We start from the raw sequence: 14,362 nt of genomic DNA on the forward strand, positions 1-14,362 counted from the left end.
TTGCACTTTTAGTTAGGGGGAAGGAAGTAGCAGAGCAACCAAAGAGTATAAGCTAAGATGTCTGCCACTCAGCTGATGGACTGATCGTTTGCACTGGCGAGACGCTGTTCCCACACGCGGCAGTTCGAATGGAGGTGTTCTCGAGCGCACAGTTTCGATTTGATGAGAAGCCACCAGTTCGTCAGTCCATAAGTTAAGACTGCTCAGTCCACCGTCCTTGCTCACACACGGCAGTTCCGACTGTTCAGTTCCGACTGATAAGTTCGGACTGATCGTGTGTTTGGGAGCAATCACTTCACGGCTTACCTACTGCTTATTTTGTGTGTGTGTGTGTGTGTGTGTGTGTGTGTGCGAGACTGGTTTAAATGTAATACTAATTAAGATCTTGTTTTTGGCAACGCCGGATTTTTTTAGTGTTTTCTTTCCAGCACGTGTATGCCTATGCTTAATTTTTAGTTGTCTGTTAATTTGCTTTTTGGTTAAAGCTTTTAATAGATGATAAAATAGATAATACGATAGGAATCATAATTCTTATGCTTATTTTTGTATAATTTCTATGTGTGATGCAATAGGTCTCGTCGAATAAATCGTAGGACCTTCAGAAAAGTATGTCAACAGCGAACCCATTCGTACGGTTTCCCACTTTCCTGTTCACGCTATTGACGACGGAACACACAACCCTTAAGTCGAAATTGTGTTTAGTTTCTACGAAGACACGCACATCTGGAACTACGAAGAACTCTTGGTTTATACTTTCTTACCTTGCAATTATAATTTTTTTTAAATTTTGCTACATTTATGTATGTCAGCTTGTTTAGCGGGACAATTACTAACGGTTTCCAAAACTTTTAAAGTCTGGAACTTTCAGATCTATGGAAAGTGGTTGTTAAATGTTTTAACTGTTGTTTTTGTAACGTTTCTTAAGGTAGGTATGTTCAGTTCACTTACTTTCAAGCAAAGGCGATATGGCAATCGAACGTCAGAGGTATTCTCACTCCTATAGCTCTCGTTACAGCGCCTCGAATGCTGAAAATTTCAGTCAGAGGTGGCTGCATTCAGCCATATTGACATTGTTAGGGTATATTGCGGTTTCTCTAAATCACTCCAGGCAAATGCTGGAATGGTTCCTCTTCCTCCTTCCTAATGGCTCTCTTATTTCAGTATATGGTGAAAGGGGCCATAATGTTCTTAATTAAAATGTAGCTGAACGGAAGTTATGACACCACCGGTTTTAATTGGTCTAAAAGAAGATGAGGGAAGAGGAGACGCTGGGTTTGTGATCTTTGCACTGGTCGCCTGCCTGTACGGCTTCTGGTGGAGTTAGTCGTAGTGGCCTTCAGTTAACACACTATTTATTTTATTGTACCTCTGCATGCTCAGCCCTGTAGGAGAAGTCTAGTCGCTGTCGGGTCTTCTCTTCCCGAGGGTCGAACACAGGACCTCGGTCGCGAGTACCCGCCGCCGGGTTGCTCGAGTGGGTGAGGCTCGTGGCCTTCGGTACTCTACTCCCGCTGGTCTCTTGGCGACAGAACATCGGCCCGAAACAACCATCCCCGGAGCTTGCTGAACACAACACTACTTGTCAGCTCGAAGCTCGCGCGAGGCGAACGAGAATCCATTGCAAGGCGGTTGTTCTTTGCGGGGGACTGGTGGTGGAGGGGGGAAATGAGTGACCTGGGGTGCTGCGTCAAACAACTGCATGCACCCCGACGCATTCACCGTCTTATTGCGAAATAAATCCTCTAATCATAATTTCACTTTCATAATTGCGAATTTTTCTTCGGAGGGATGTGTCTGATTTTAATTGTAAACAATTTCCGTTTTCAAGTGAAGTCAACTTGTTCCTGATAACTGGTTGAAGGAATCTGGCGAAAATAAGTTGGTGTTGCCCGAAGAAACCCTACCGGAAATTGTTTTAACTCCCTCACACTCTCACTCTCGGCTTTTACCCGAATCGACCATCCGACACGTCGCAGAGGAAGTTTTATTCGAACGTGAATCTAAAAAATGTTAGGTGCTTTGGAGTGTTCCCTGGACAGGGCTAGTCAAGACAGGTGGCGAGTGCGCGAAATAACCCGTTGACGTTGAAGTAGTTTGTCCACGAGTCTCGACCGATGCCAAAGTCTTCGGTCGTCGAGACTCGAGATGGCAGCTCGCCGCCGGTCGAACCGGTCGTTGTTTATTATGGGTGAAGGGGGAGGGGGGATAACCTGACGGGTGATGTGTTGAGTTGAGCTGCTTCCCACTCGTTCTCGCTTCTAGGAACGTGCGACTTGACTTGGGGGTTTTCCCCCCTGCTTGAATTGCACGTTACGTAAACATGCACAGTTCAACGCGATGTGCGCTTCAATTTTTTTCCTGGCATAGAAAGAGAACTGAAACCTTGCTGACGTTCAGCATCCAGAAACAAGCTTTTTATGTTTTTTTAATAAAAAAAATAATTGAAATCTATATTTTACAAGCTCTTTTAAACTGAGATATGTATTGCGAACAGGTATTAAATATAGACTACCTGAAAAAAAAATAATTCCTGCCGCTTCCCTGTAGATAAAAAGTTATGTCTGGCTGTAATAGGGAGGAGCATTCATTATTGTAGCCCACCGAGGACTACAATAATCCTTCTAAAGTTATCTCTGTCGCTTTGTGTTGCGAGGTTTTCGTAATTTTCTTATCCTGTCTTCGCCTTTTTTTTCTTTCCTGCTTTATCAAATCCTGGAAAGGGGGGGGGGGGGGGGGTCCGTACCTGGCCACGTCCCTGGGGCGGGGTTGGAGGATTCCGGTCGTTTTTCCCTGGGAGGGACCTTGTGTGAACAATAGTGTGAAGTGCCGCCGTGATCTGGAGGGGGGGGGGGGGGGGGTGGTGGTTTCCCCCCGTGCCCGGCCGTGCCTGGTTCGAGGATACCGTGGGAGCGGCGCGCGAACCAGCCTGCCCGGCGCGACCTCCTTCTGACTTGACTTTTGTGTCGCGCCGGGCAGGTGTCTCTCTTGTGTCGAAGGTCACTTCGAGTGTACTGTCCGCCCACCGGCTCTTCGGCCCCGCTTGGAATGTGTGGAGTTTAGAACTTTCTACAAGGGGGCGGTAGCGATGAAGCAACCATGTTTATTAGCTATCAACGGATGTGAAGGGGGGTTGTGTGCAGGAATTAAAATGCCCATCTACTGTGGACGCAGTCGTAACGTGAAACTTGTATGATAACTTAATAACGCCAAAATTTTTATGAAAAAAATATTTTTCTAATATTCTAAAGTTTTATACTTTTAATGCATACAGGCCTAGACAGCTTAGCGAAATTGCTCTGTGTCTGTTAACCAATGCACAAAATCATATAACATTGGAATGGCATTCAGAAAACGTTCCCATGTCAGAGTTTCTTTTCTTCCTCATGTACGCGAAAAATAAAGTGTGTTTGCGCAGTTAATAAATATCTAAAACTAGTATTTTCGAAAGTTTTTTTCTTCAAGTTCATAGAACGTATAATCACTGCAGAAACGCAGGAACTTCGTTGGTAATTCGTCGCAATAAAATTTAATTGTCGCCCCAAAGTTCCGTGGTTGTGCGCGGCGTGTCAACATGAGCTCAAGCCTTTCGTTACTTTGAAATGCAGCAGAGGTGAAGGAGACTGACGTATGTGTCGTTGTCGCCCTTGTAGCACCATTGCTTCTAGTTCCAAACGCACAAAACTTACCCAAGTTGACGGACGTAATTGTTACTCTCTGCCTTTCCTTTGCTCTCATTTCTCAGTATTATTTTCCTCCGTGTCTTTCTCATTTTTTTCTATAACTTTTTTTGTCTCTTTTCCCTGTCCCTTTTTCTGTCTGTATTCCCTGTCCATTTTTTTCTGTCCATTTCACTGTCCCTTTTTCTCAGTCCCCATTTTCTCTGTGTCGCTTTTAAAATGCGTCGCTTTTTTAAAACTCTCTCTTTGTACCTTTCATTTTATACTCTTTTTATTTCTCTTTCTCGCAAGAGAGACTGTCCGGCTAGCACAGTCGTAACTCGAGGCAAATGATGGCGTTCCTTTCTTTTTTTCTTCTATCAACCTGTGAAGTTTTTGCTTGCACATGTTTTACTTACCTGACTGGAGGAGCCAGTGCGCTTGCAGTACAGCCAGTTGTTCCTTTGCGGCTAGCCACCACGCCCCACCTGGCCGGGGAAGACGTGTTGTGCCCTTGGTTCGACCGCGGCAGGACCGCGAGCTACGCTATCGGCATACCTCGGCGCCTCCGTCATGGCCTACATCGCCGGCCTTGCCGCCGCGGCCTGCGTCGCCAGTTTAAGAGGATTCATCACAGCTGCTAAAATTGTGTGCTGCAGGGTCTCGCGGTTCCAAGTCTCAATGGCGTAATTTTAATACTGAAAAGAAATAAAAATTTTTGAAAAATATAGAAAGGTATAAGGAAGGTTTCTATTGAATAATTTTTTTAAATTTTTGTGATTAAATAAGTTTTATCCCGCATTGAAAGTACTGTTTCTGAGCTGTTTTCAGTGTGATTTTCAGAAGTTCTAATTGAATATTTCATAAATATTTTTCATTGGAAACATAGTGTTAACCTTATAAAATAAATTTCTTTCTGTGTTTTCACTGTCGTAATTGAGATATTTGATGAAAATTATGTATTTCTAAAGTAATGCACACATTGCTGGGCCAAAAAGATGATCGTCGCGCGGGAAACTGGGTGGGAGGCAGAGAAGGGAAGAAGAGGTGTAGACAGCGAGAGCCCTCCCCCCTGTGGAGCTGCTAAGCTGACCCCTGCTGGGCGCAGGACTCTGCCCGAGCCTGACAACAACAATAGGGAAGAGTGCAGGGGGTGGGGGTTACCACTTCCTGTGGAGCTGTCCCAAAACTGAGGTTCGCAACTCGCCAGAAGAAGGAAGTGTAGCTATCAATGGCTCGGAAGTCTAGCAAAGCCAGATTGTTTTTATCAGCATACAGGAAAAAGAGGCGCAGGCCAGTGGTACTAATAAGTCTGTATGTGTGTCTGTATTTGATAAACTATGTATGGTAAGTTTGAAATTGGCGGGCACATTCTGTGAGGTAATTCCTCTTGCAAATTTAATAATGTTTGGCCAATGATAAACATGATAAGATGTCGGAGTCATTGATAATCGAGATTTCAAGCGACTTCATAACAAATCAGGAACATTATGGTAATAATCAAGAATTTACTAAAATACTTTAAGTTATCAAATCAACTAGAAACATTTTAATAAATGTTCTTGTCTTCTGGGTTCTAGCCGCGTCACAATGGAAGTTCTTTCCGACGTTTCGGAGTGCGTTGCAGCCTCCATCTTCAGGGCAGCAGCAGAAGTCGCTTCTTACCTACTGTTACTCTCAGTAACCTACTACCTACTGTTCGTCAGTAACCTACTACTTACTGTTACTGACAGTAGGTAAGAAACGACTGCTGCTGCTTCCCTAAAGATAGAGGCTGCAATGCACTCCGCAAAGTCGAAATAACTTCCAATGTGACGCGGCTAGAACCCAAAGGCAAAGCAAAAACCGTGAAAGCGCGCGATATTTATTTTAAAGTGTTGTTTGATAATGTTAATATCTTTAACAATTAAAATTGCCATTCTGTAATGGTTTTATAATTTACTGTTTCATGTTTTTCTCTCAACAAATAAAATAAAGGGTAATAATACAAGTTTACAAAATAAGTATAATTGATTTATTTTTACATGCTTTATATTAGCTTCACCTTTATGTTTGTATGTTTGTAACCGACTCCTTTGGGTGCGATTTTGACCCACTTTAAACGGCCAGATTTCATTCAAACTTTGTAGATTTATCGAAGAACGATGACAATACACTAATTTGATAAGATTATTCCATTATTAAATTTGCAAAATAAGATTTTTGTCAATTTATAAAATTTCACAATATTTAGTAGGCTTTGTTTATATCGCGCCAAAGACAAACTGAAAGAAAAGAGTTCGCATTTCGCTCATGTGCGAACTATTTTCTTTCAGTTTGTCTTTGGTGCGATATAAACAAAGCCTACTAAATATTGTGACATTTAATTAAATGAAAAGTGAGAGTGGGTTATGATTATTGTGAACAATATACTTTCTTGAAGAGAATATTATCTATATTTGTAAAAATATGAAAACAAAATTCCCTGAAATAAGGGCTTTAAATGTTGTTTCTTTCGTTAAATAGAGAAACACAATTATGTATTTGTTTCATTTGACCAATTAACCAAGAGTGAAACATCATTATAAAACAACATTTTCTGCAAATATTTCACGAAACATGGAAAAATTGAGGTTTAATTTTGCTGTGAAACCAACAGCAGATGGGAAATCAAACACCATATGCATAACCTCAATAGCTACACCTGATGGCAGATTTTTGAAATTACACTCGAACACCAACCTGCAAATCTACACCAAACAGTTAAAAATATTCCAAACTATGCCAAAGTCAGCAAATCATTAAATAAAAGACATCAAACACGGAAAGTATGGATAAGTTTGACAGATGATATATAAAAAATATATTTGGATAAAGAGCAAAACATACAGTTTAAGGATTTTTACCTCGACGAAATTGAGGAAAAAACAAAAAGTGTTAAATCTATACCTAGTGGATCAAATAAAAAATTGGAAAAACTGTTAGAAAAATTTCTTGAAGAAAAAAAATCTATATCTGAAACTCAAAATTTAGGGAAAATTTGCATACGATTTCATGATTGAGAAATTCACGGGCAGAAACTCAAATGCTTACCAGTGGATTAAAGATTTCAAAAAAGAATGTAAATGTTTGCTAATCTAAGAAGACAAAAAGAAAATAGAAATTTTAAAACATTTCTTAGAATACTCCAGTGTAGTTTGGTAAAACTGCATGCAAATGAAACTTACAGTGGAATCGGACCGGAACAAATGGGAGAAAATGTTTTGTGAGACATTTGAAAACAAAGGATGTCACCCATCAGATATGCTGACTTAGAATAAACATCAATGACTTCCCGAATATATTGATTTTCATAGCAGTATATTGAAATTATTTAGTACTGTAGTTCTTCAACACGATATATTGGATATATATTTTAGAAGCAGCCAATATCTACTCATCACTTTAATAGTAAAGTCATGTAATAAATAAAAAATTGAGCCACATCTAGAGACACTCCTGAGATAAAACAATATTTATCGATTTTATTTTAACTGCAGCCAATATCTATTCAAAAACTACTTTAATAGTAATTGATGTAATAACTATCAAGTTTTTTTACATTGTTATAAAATTTCTTTCATACGTCGATAAAGAAGTATCACTTTAAATTATAAATAAACCAAACTAAAAAGTAGAAAATAAATAATAGTTTAAAAAAACTAAAAAACGCGCTTTTATAGAAAATTGAACTAAAAAAATAGAAAAGAAATTTTAATAAAATTGAATTAAAAATATTGTAATAAAGTATTTTATTTTAAAAAAAAAGCGTGGGGTGCTTTTTAATATATTATCAAAATGATAATCCTTCTACTCATATCTTTCAATAAAATAATTATAACTATTGACACCATGCACCCCACGCTTTATTTTTTTTAAAATAAAAAACATTTTTTACACTATTTTAAATTCAGTTTTATTAAAATTTATTTTCTATTTTTTAGTTCAATTTTCTATAAAAGCGTGTTTTCTAGTTTTTTTAAACTATTATTTATTATTTGGTTTAATGCAAAAGTGTCTGGTACTTTAATAAACGTTAATGATATACTAGCTGCAATACCCGGCCTTGCCCGGGCTGAACACAGGGCGTAGTTAGTAATTGTCTTCTTGATTTGAATGTCAAATGTGAAAATTAATTTAAATCACTTTCAGATCCCGACAGACGTTGTTCGGCCAGTTTATACTTATTTACCTGGTCTGTATGTAATTTAGACTTTATAAAGCAATATATAAAAAAAGCTAAAAATAAGAGATTACTAATATTGAAATGATTCCATTATCTAGCTAATGCTCGGCCTGCATTGCAATGCTTCATTCAGTTTTGTTTTGTAATATGTTTGAAGTAGTTCCACATATACAAATCATCTATCCATCTCTCTATATATATTTATCTCTATCTACATCTATATACATCTATGTATCTATTTATCTCTATTTATCTCTTTATAGCTACATATATACTTTCCACTATCTCTATATCTTATATATATATATATATAAAAGTCTCTATATAGCTCTATACATCTATAGGTATATCTCTTTATCTAACCCATTTCATTATCTATACCTCGCTCTATCTCAACTTATCTCTCCGTCTCTATCTCACTATATATATATATATATATATATATATATATATATATATCAATCACTCTATCTCTGTCTCTCTTTTATATTTAAATAAATTGTGTCATGCATGCGCACTTATACAACAAAAACAGACGAAGTGTCGCTATATAAAAATAAATAAACACATATTTTGACACGATTCGTGCTCCAACTATTGAAAAATAGTTATACCGTCTCAGTAACCTTCATGGGCATGCGCATAACTAATCACCAAAATTTCATCGCAATCGGATGAATGGCATAGGAACGCATACGGCACAAACAAACGAAAATTAAAGACATGACAAACGCATCAAACGATGGTGCGTTTTAAATTCAAGGCAACTCTATCTATTGACGAAGTTAAGAACAAAACTGTTATTAGCGCCTTTATTTTGCTAGCCGCTGCGAACTCCACTAAGCGGCCTGGTCTCACCAAGGAGAAAAATATTAATTTGCCAGACCTTACTATGTGTATGATTGTGTGTCAGACATAGAGAAATGACACTCACTCACTATTTGTATGTCTATGACCTATGATTTTTTCTGTTATAAAATGAAATTATCACTTTTTCACTTCCTTAGGGATGGAATTTCATATTAATATGGGGTCTATGTGTTAATCCAGGTTATAAGCTATCTGTAGGCCAAATTTCATTCAAATCCATTCAGTAGTTTTTACGTGAAAGAGTAACAAACATCCATCCATACTTACAAACTTTCGCGTTTATAATATTAGTAGGATTTTTTTTTACAAACATTCTTTAACACAGATAATTTGCACAACTATAGATTGTGTTATTGTTATGTAAAGTGTATGGTTTGAATATTGTACACAAAGTTTTTTTCACTAGTTATGGAATTTATTAAAAACGTATAGTCAACAAAATTGTATATCTATTTATATGCATTTTTTACTTTCACAACTGCGTAGGCGATTTTTAAGTATATCTGTAAGAGAAGTGTTGTACCCGTTTCTATTATAAAAGGTCCGCAAATGTATTAAATCTAAATAATATGTTATGAAACAATGTTTTGACATATTTTTTTTATTTTGAATATAATTTTTAAATTTTATGTGATTATTTTTCATTTATCACATCATGCATTACAGATACCTTATGGAAAGCTTTGAATGATTCACAGATTTATTTATTGTGCGGCGGTAACTAAAGATGATACAGAAAACTACAATCTGGTGCAGGGAATAGAAACTTTGGGACCTTCCCCCCCCCCCCCCCCTTTTTTTCTTCTTCGCGGTCATCCTCAACCACTTTACCTAAGCCATTGTAAGACCTTTTCAAACCCCCCTGCACCCCAGACCACCCGCTGATTTTACAGCTCATCCTCGCCTGCCTTGCTCCCCACGGACTTTCTCAACCTTCCGCCCACCACGTCACGTACGAAGACTACCGAAAAGGCAGAGCAGAATTATTTTCCCTATGATGAATCCTCTTAACAGCCAGGCGCTGTTCTGTTTTTCTGTTTCACCAGGGTAAACGCACACGTGGAAGAAATAAGTTTTTTTGACGTGACAACGTCTAATAAATCGATGGACGCCGGCTGCACGCACGAAAAAGTGTCCCGTTACGCACATTGTCCCGTTATGTTGTGTCCCGTTACGCTCATTGTACGCTTGCACCGCATCTATCTCTCTTCCACTCGATTGGAACAACCATCGATTTGACTTGTTCGAGGCACATTAAACTTGAAACACTTCCATTCGTTTCCTACTTTTCCTATCATCGTCCTATCCTTAACAGAATAACACAGATTGGAAGAAGTTAAATAGCAAACATGTATAAAAGTTATAGTTAAAATGATCTCTTCGTTAAAGTAATGAACATATTCGAATTAATGAGTGAAAATAGAAGTAAATTTATCAATTAAATTGTAGATTTCATTTCACTCCTTCTTTGTACCCATACAAAATAGTGATAATTTAATAATAATGATTCAATTTTTTTCATAAAAGTATGCAATCATTTCATTAATGTTTTATGACGTTGTCACGTTAAACTATCGTCCGTAAACCGACTTTACAGACAACCATTTTTGTTTTTTTTTGTTTTTGATCTTTTATTAATGTTATAAGATTTAGATACTTCAGAGATAACAGCGTAATTCTTTTTGAGTCTTAACCGGTTGTTGAAATGTTCTTCTTCTTTATATACCAAGATTATTCATTTTTGGTTCGTGTTCAAAGCAGTCGAACATTGTACCCGTAAATTTAACAAGACATTTTTCAAGTGTGTTGGACCGAGCTAGTCGCCGTATAGACATAGAGAGCAACGGCTGAATTAGGATTAAAATTCCGTCGCAATCGAGGTCTATGAAAGGCTAGTGATGTGAAAATGGAGCATTGTTAGGGGATGTGACAGAGACGACATGGGATTTCCGTGGGTAAGGAAAATCTCTTTTAAAGGGAAAACTCAGGGAATTGAAATAGTATCTTTAAAAAAACCTGGAAAACGCAGGGAAATTTTCTAAATGTCCAGTTACTGGACAAATTAACAGGTAATATTTTCTATACAAAATATAAAATATGCAATTTTTTATTTTAACACCATGTATATTCACTAACTATTTTACACTAATGTTTATATGCAATCGATAGATTTTGACGAGAGCTGACGATTGAAACTCAAACGAACGTCGTAGCTTCTCCGAGTCAAAAGTTATACTAAATGGAAATCTCGAAACTCGGCAAAATGACCTCAAAACGGCGGCGTTTCCCCATCCACCACGCGCAATGCGTCACAGTCCTCACTTAGCCTAACGAATTCTTTGATCTTTTAGTTATCCAGTGGTTTAATTATATTTTGGATGGAGATGATAGATATGTATATGCAACACCAAACTGTATTCCCCGATTTTGTTACCATTCGTTTTTTGAATTGCCTCCCACTATGGAAGCAATTTTAAAGACGTATTCACGTCAAAAGTTGTGCCGGTATTGGTTGTTTCGAAACAATTAGTTTCACGGGAACCGAAGCTCTGTTGCTGTTGGTGGTTTTGGGAGCATTCAAAGTACAATGAAAGTGGCCTTCGTCATTTGTGCGATAGGAGCAATCTCAGTTTACGACTTACTGTATTTGCCACATCGGCTGGAACGCCATTCACATATCACGCAAGACTGCCACCGATGATGCTGCTACTCTGATCAGATACTTCGTGAGAAGCATCACATACTGTAACTGCGATTTTTTTTTTTAAATATCTGAGACTAAAATCACAGGTTGTGATTTTACGACCCATCTCTAGTAGCGTCACAGGTCACACGTCGCGCTTCTATATCCCTCCTTGTTCTATGTCAGCCACTTCTTCCTCCCGTGCCGCTGTCGCGACGCCAACATTGTTCGCCAGTCGCCACACTTGGCGCGCCCAGCCAAACCCAGCGGTGCGCGCGTGGGACTGCGCAGGCGCAGTGTCGCTCGTCCGATCCTGTCCGATCCTTTGTTCGCATCTGGGAACGATTCGGTGAGTTCCCCCGATTCAGACCCCGACCCTCCCTCTTTTTAACTTTGGAAGTCAATGTCGAAAGATGATGATAGGCGACGAGATGCCAACGTAGGACGGAATTAATTGGCAAGGACAAATGTATGAACTACGCAAGGAACATAACGACGCGACACGCAATCACGGCCGTTTATAAAGCACGCAAGATTAAGACTTAAGAACCCTACAACTTAAAATTGTAAAACAGAGGAAATAAATTTTCTACACCATGCTTTTTTAAAAAATTTATTTCATATTTATCATAAACGCACAATACATTGTCAAGATTTTGATTTGTGTTACTTTCTTTCACTGTGTGAAAGTTAACATTGTGGAGTACTATATTACCAAAAGAACATTTTCTGTTCTATATACATAACTTCTGCACCTTTAAAAGTATTCGGAGCACTTCTCTTTAAAACTAGCCATCGAAAACGCAAGCCAAAACGCCAAAAAAGTTGGAAGTTGAACAAAACTTGCGTTGCGTTATTGCACCTTGCGTCTTGCGTAGTTTTTAAACCCGTACGCTCAAATGTGGTTGTTGAACATTTTGCATGTTCCGTTCTTGCGTATTTTATAAACCAGGCCTAAGGGAAACGGGAGTTAAATTCGGGAAACGTAGTCGTCTCCCGGAAACAGCCGCCACGTTTCCCACTTGCGAAAATTTTTGGATCGCTTTCGTGGGAGAAACGTGGAATAATATGAAGCATAAATAACTTAAAATTAATATTGCTGAATATTTGTACGCACGTTTCCCTCAATTTCTGTCGAAAATTACTTCTGTGAATACGAATACGCTTGAAATATTACTGTTCATGTTATATATATTTTTTTTTCTGTGTGGAGATGGTCGTGGGTGAGAGTTTGGTATACAGGCACGCCTAAGAATCCTGAGCATACAGACTGTTCGCAAGTGGTTTGCAATACTTATGAACATGGAAGTCTCGCATTCAGCGCCTGTACACAACCGTGCGACGTTAAGGGACAGAGGTACGAACCGAAAGACGCCATATTTGTTCAAAAAGGTTTTTTTGGTCATGATTGTCAATTAAAACTCTTCGTTAAGGCACAGTATATAATTTAACGGAGTATATAAATTTAAATAACTAACCATTACAAGTAATTTTCACCGTGTAAAATTATTGGCGTCAAGTTTTAATCTATTTTTGGGAATGACTACAACTGTTATAAGTTATTCGATACTATGTCAATGTCTTTGCAAATCTCACTGTGTTATCTGTGTCTTAACGAAGGCATAGTTTTAAAAAAAATGTTAGTATTTTAGTACTCGCCAGAGTTGTGTAACATGAACCTCTGTAACTAGGAAAATCTTGTGTTCTCATGTTTTAAATATACTTTTAATATGACACTCACACTAAATTTAACGTATAATTATTTTAAATTATGCCAAGCGTGATAAATATATGCGCAAATTGTGATTTAAATTAAATTTACTGACGCGACTCTCACGTAGTTATCGCACCCGCAGCTAAAATTCGTTGCCGGAACAGCCACGTAAACTAAAGAATAATTTTATTAGCAAAGCAAAAATTTAAACTATATAATGAAACGGGTCCGATAAAAGCGAGACACATGTGAACAAATACTGAACCCCGGCTTTGGACCTGATTTTCGATAAGCAATTTTATTAAAATACTGCCTATCTTGTTGAAATCCATTAAAAAGTTAATACTACAAAATGTTTCCCTTTGTCTTAGTGAAGTTTGGTTTGCGACATCCGCCTCAGACGGCAGCACTGTTTACTCATTTCCGTTATATTCACATAACTGCTATAAAATGCCGTTTACAGAGCTGAGATCTTTACAAATCAGAAAAGGTTGACATGAAGACTGTTGGAACCAATGTGACACATTTCTGTTTCTGTTATTCCTCCTTAAACCCCATCTTTAGGCACTATTACTCAATCCTTCAATTCAGAATATATCTTTAGCTACGTTCCTGACCCCAACGAACGTTTTATGTTGGAAGTGATCCTGATTGATCGCCTGATAAAGGTCAGTCTCGGAAGTGCTGATTGGTGACTGTCACGTCGTTAACGATGTTCAGTTGTGGACCCGTACGACTGCATGCGGTGATAGTTGTCCGGAATCGTATTTATACGGTTTCCAAGTGTTTTTTCTTTGTTGAGCCGGCTTCCAAGCGCGTCTCCTTGTCCGGAGCCGCGGGGAGCGCAGTTGTGAAATGCCGGCATGCCCGGCCTGTCCGCTCGACCTGAGTAACCGCGGTGCTTGTTGCCCCCGATCGTGACTCGGCGAGAACCAGACGACGCAGTCTGCTGCTGCGCGCGCGCTTCTATTCCTGACTTCCTCTCCGTGTTGCCAACCACGGCGTCTGTTCGAGTCGAGAGCCTGGCTAGATATTTATTCCGGAGAGGAAGCCTGGAAGGATCATGGCTTGGGGCTGGGTTGACCCCTGGGTCCAGGGCCCGGGCCCAGACTAATTTTATTTTTCTGTAACTATTTTCAATTTTTATCTCAGTGTGTGAAATAAATATACATAATTGCTGTGGTTATTCTAAAGTAAAATAAATTTATAAATAAAGCTTAGTTTGGACGTATGAA

At 38.6% G+C, this 14,362-nt stretch overlaps 1 protein-coding gene across 4 annotated transcripts in view; it reads left to right on the plus strand.

Moving 5' to 3' along the window:
* LOC134528244 (PTB domain-containing engulfment adapter protein 1) overlaps nucleotides 1-14,362 on the plus strand; it is a 141,749-nt gene that overhangs the window by 101,565 nt on the left and 25,822 nt on the right. The window lies entirely within an intron of this gene.

Source organism: Bacillus rossius, chromosome 1, assembly GCF_032445375.1.
Source record: "Bacillus rossius redtenbacheri isolate Brsri chromosome 1, Brsri_v3, whole genome shotgun sequence".
Taxonomy (NCBI): domain Eukaryota; kingdom Metazoa; phylum Arthropoda; class Insecta; order Phasmatodea; family Bacillidae; genus Bacillus; species Bacillus rossius.